This window comes from Lagenorhynchus albirostris, chromosome 14 (genome assembly GCF_949774975.1).
Source record: "Lagenorhynchus albirostris chromosome 14, mLagAlb1.1, whole genome shotgun sequence".
Lineage (NCBI taxonomy): Eukaryota > Metazoa > Chordata > Mammalia > Artiodactyla > Delphinidae > Lagenorhynchus > Lagenorhynchus albirostris.
In genome coordinates this window covers 42,035,709-42,040,398 of record NC_083108.1, presented here as the reverse complement: position 1 = coordinate 42,040,398, position 4,690 = coordinate 42,035,709, and the positions used below count along the sequence as shown (strand labels likewise).

General features: G+C 43.0%; 1 pseudogene; it reads right to left on the bottom strand.

The window, feature by feature from the left end:
• Nucleotides 1-490: 490 nt before the first annotated feature.
• Nucleotides 491-3,358, bottom strand: LOC132532192 (peptidyl-prolyl cis-trans isomerase A-like; annotated as a pseudogene).
• Between the last annotated feature and the right edge of the window lie 1,332 nt (nucleotides 3,359-4,690).

Sequence of the window (4,690 nt, the reverse complement as noted above, 5' to 3'; positions counted from 1 at the left end):
TGGGCGGAGCTGCAGGGTGTGGTAGCTCCAGAAAGATGTGGACGGCTGCTGCATTGCAACCCCACTGCTTCGAATTTGTGGATCTGGAAAAGACTTGACACAGCCCTGCAGTCCAGTGTTTCTCAGACTTCAGCCTGTGTAATCATCTCCTGCGGTGCCTGTTCATTTTAAAGTTTTATTTTTTTAATGCAGTATAGTTGGTCTGTGGTGCCTGTTTAAAATGCAGATTCCAGGCCCTGCCCCTGAGTTCTAATTCAGTAGATCTGGGTAGGACCTACAGATGTGCTTCTTTTTTTTTTTTTGGTTGTTTAGTTTTTATTTCATAACCATGAACTTAACTTTGCAATTCAGCTTAACTTGGAGGGGGATAAGGAAAATATGGAACCCAAAGAAGTGCAATGAGAGCACGAAGATTATAGGATATTTTGAGCAGACAGGGATGAAGGGGTGCTCTCTGGTGGTTAAGATAGAACACAAGTCAAATTTATTGTTAGATTTGTCCACAGTCAGCAATGGTGATCTTCTTGTTGGTCTTGCCATTCCTGGACCCAAAGCGCTCCGTGGCTTCCATAATATTCATGCCCTCTTTCACCTTGCCAAAGACCACATGCTTGCCATCCAATCACTCAGTCTTGGCAGTGCAGATGAAAAACTGGGAACCGTTTGTGTTGGGGCCAGCATTTGCCATGGACAAGAAGCCAGGACCCGTATGCTTCAGGAGGAAATTCTCATCATCAAATTTCTCCCCATAGATGGACTTGCCACCAGTGCCCTTATGGCGTGTGAAGTCACCACCCTGTCACATAAATCCCGGAATTATTCTGTGAAAGCAGGAATCTTTATAACCAAAGCCTTTCTCCCCAGTGCTCAGAGCACGAAAGTTTTCTGCTGTCTTTGGAACTTTGTCTGCAAACAGCTCGAAGGAGACACGGCCCAAGGGCTCGCCGTCGACGGCGATGTCAAAGAACACGGTAGGGTTGACCGTGGATGGGCAGCGCGGGAGGTTCCGGGGTGGCAGCGTCTGCAAAAAAGCCCGGATGTGCTTTTTTTTTTTTTTCAGCTTTATTGAAGTATAACTGGCAATTAAATTGTAAGATATAATTTGATATATGTATGTACTGTAAAATGATACCCCCGTGGAGTTAAACATCCATCTCACATATTTACCTGTGTGTGTGTGTGTGTGTGTGTGTGTGTGTGTGTGTGTGGTGAAAATATTTAAGTTCTACTTTCATAGCAAATTTCAATTATACGATACAGTGTTACCTACTATAGTCACTGGATATGCATTTTTAATAAGCCTGTGACTCTGATGGGGACCCTATCAGTCAGAAAGTTAGTGGCAGAGCTGGGACTAGAATCCTGAGTGATCTTTCAATTAGCACACTGTCTGCTAATTGAAAAGGTTAAATGTGAATATAAGCAAAAGAGACACTGATTTTGATTCTGAATGAAACTCCACGACTGAGCTCTACACGGGGCAAACCCAATGGTCAAATGCAGATGCCACCTTCCCTGCCCTATAGGTTTTTGTATCTTACACAACAAAGCCCAATTTTAGTATGAATCATATGTGTTTCTAACATCTCTTCCTCTGATCAGCATATGAGTATCTTAAAAACAGGAACTGCGACTCATTCACCTTTGCAACTCCCAGTGGGAGGGCCTGTCACATAATAGGCTGCCTATAATATTTACTGGGCAAATATTTGCATCAAAGTTTCCTTTCTAAAATTATTTCAAAACGGAGAAAAATTTAGAGAGCTAACTTTGCATGGTATTTTTAATCAATATTGCATGACAGTTTAATTACAGAAAACAATGTAATAATATGTTGCCAAAACTGAGCAATGTGTATAATCAAAGCAACTAAACTAATATGCAAAATAGAGTAGGTAGAGTTAACATGCATGGCCTCAGCTTGGTAATTATTTAATTAGAAACACGTTTTTAATGAATTCCAATGCTAAATAAATTCACCAATGATGCAATGTTTTATTTGAAGCACTAACACTCTCTTTCAAGCCAGAACTCCGGATCCTCTTTCCTTACAATTGTCAATATTTACATTTTTAATGGAATCCCTATTTGGGAAACTGACACCATAGTGAACATGAAAGGGTAAACCTCTGAGATGCTACTCCAGGAGAATAGGTCAATGGCATTACAGGGACACACCCAGGACCTGTGTAAAGGGAAACTCTATTTATAAGGCAGACCCCGACAGAAGTGACTCTTCCCCACAAAAAATATAATTAGACTTGGAAATAGAACAAAGAGGTAGCACAGACATGAGAGGACTGTGACCTTGAGCAACCACTCCTTGAGCAGCTATAGAAGCAGATAACCAGAATTTTGAAAAGTATGTTAGAGAGAAGCAAAGACTTCTTGGTAAAACTGAGATAAAGATTCAATTCCTAAAGTACTGATAAATGTTGATATTTGCAGATGTCAAGGCTTAAGAATTGTCTGCAAATACAAATCCACAATCTCTTCTTTGAAAACAGCTGTGTTTCAAGATTCAGAATGTTTCAGATTTTGAAAAGGGATACAGTGAAAACCCAACAAATGTAAAACATTCCCAGCAGGAACTGTAGCAATGTCTCATAATCAAACACATTAAAACTTCTGCCACAGGGGTTCCCTGGTGGCTCAGCGGTTAAGAATCCACCTGCCAATAAAGCAGATAGAATCCTGGTCCTGTTCATTAAGGCAGGATGGTGAACGGTGCAGTGCTGGAGCTGGTTCATATTGGCCCACAAGGGCTCATTGTCAAATTTTCAGGAATTTTTTTTTTTTTTTTGGCCGTACCACACAGCTTGTAGGATTTTAGTTCCCCGACCAGGGATTGAACCCAGGCTCTCTGCAGTGAGAGCTCGGAGTTCTGATCACTGGATCACCAGGGGATTCCCAAAATTTGCAGGAATTTTGACAACTGATGGTTGAAACTCAGCCATTATTTAAAAATTAAATTATGTAAACTTAAATTTATTTTATTAAAATCAAATATAATAAATACTCAAAACTCAAAAAAAAGTCTGCCTGCCAATGCAGGGGACACGGGTTGGAGCCCTGGTCCAGGAAGATCCCACGAGCTTATTTGCGCTCTAGAGCCCATGAGCCACAGCTGCTCAAGCCCACATGCCTAGAGCCCGTGCTCCGCAACAAGAGAAGCCACCATGATGAGAAGCCTGTGCACCGCAAGGAAGAGTAGCCCTCACTTGCCACAACTAGAGAAAGCCTGCGCATAGCAACGAAGACCCAGTGCAGCCAAAAAATAAAAACTTCTGCCACAAAGTATATTGCTAACCACACTAAGTGCTAAGGAGCTTGCATAGCCTTCCATCTGTTCAATCATGGTTGTGCAGTCAAATTAGGTCAGGATAGGGCAGTTTTGCCACCAAATGGATTTCATTCTCAGAGTTTTTTGGACTTTGAGTATAAAAAATTAATAAACAGGAACCTCAATTAATATAGAGTTGGGAGGTCAGAAGAGGGCGCTCTCTTGCCCTACAATGAAAGCAGAGCCCAACAGGAGAAGAAAGGCATCCTCTTCTGGCCTGGCAAGAGCTCAGCTGTTAAGAGGTTGTCACAACTCAGCCAATGAAAAGCCACTATACTTTGAAATCTCGATTCCTCCGATGGAATTTTTGTTTCCGGTAGCCCTCCCAACTTCCTTTGCCCCTCTTTAAAAGAGCTGTCCTCTCCTTGAGGTAGGGGACTTGCACGTGGCTTGCCATGATTGCAGACCCCAAATTGCCATTCTTCATTGAGCCCAAATATATCCATTTGTGCTAGAGAAATAACTGGTAGTCTGTTTGTTTTAGGTCAGCATTTTGGTGGCCTGTACAGGGACCAGAGAAGACCCCCAATGACTCCAAGACTGCTGAGCAGACAGGTGCAGTGCTCACATTGAACCTGTTTTTGCTCATTGCTTTTCTGGCCGACTCTGGGATTTGAGGGTAAGTTTTTCTCCAGGATCCCAACTTCGGCCTTCTTTGCTTTTTGAAGCTCTCAGGTCTTAGGATCTATTTAAAGTTTCATCCTTTCTCGTTAAGGCCTTGTTCTGTATGCAAGTACTCATTTGGCACTTTGGCATGATTGTGAAATGAGATTGCATTGGAACTGGCTACACTTCAGCCCATACCATCAGGAACAGAGACTGTTTCACTGGAGCTGTGCCGGTTCTGTCTTCAACCCAATTCCATCAGAAATAGGGGCTGTTCTATTGGAATTGCCCTGTTAAGATTTTAGTCTGGGGCTTCCCTGGTGGCGCAGTGGTTGAGAGTCTGCCTGCCGATGCAGGGGACACGGGTTCGTGCCCCGGTCCGGGAGGATCCCACATGCCACGGAGCGGCTGGGCCCGTGAGCCATGGCCGCTGAGCCTGCGCGTCCGGAGCCTGTGCTCCGCAACGGGAGAAGCCACAGCAGTGAGAGGCCCGCGTATTGCAAAAAAAAAAAAAAAAAAAAAAAAAAAAAAAGATTTTAGTCTGGCTCCTTGGGGACCAGATCGTCCCTTAGAACTGGCTGGTATTAGGCCGTTTGAGCTATTTGAACAGTAAGTCTATTTGAAAATTATTCCCTTACTCTAGAGAAAAACCTCTGAGAGGTGGGATCCCAGTTATCTAAATATTTTCATATTCACATTTTGCATTCTCTACAGGGACCTCAGCCAATTTTATGTTTGAAA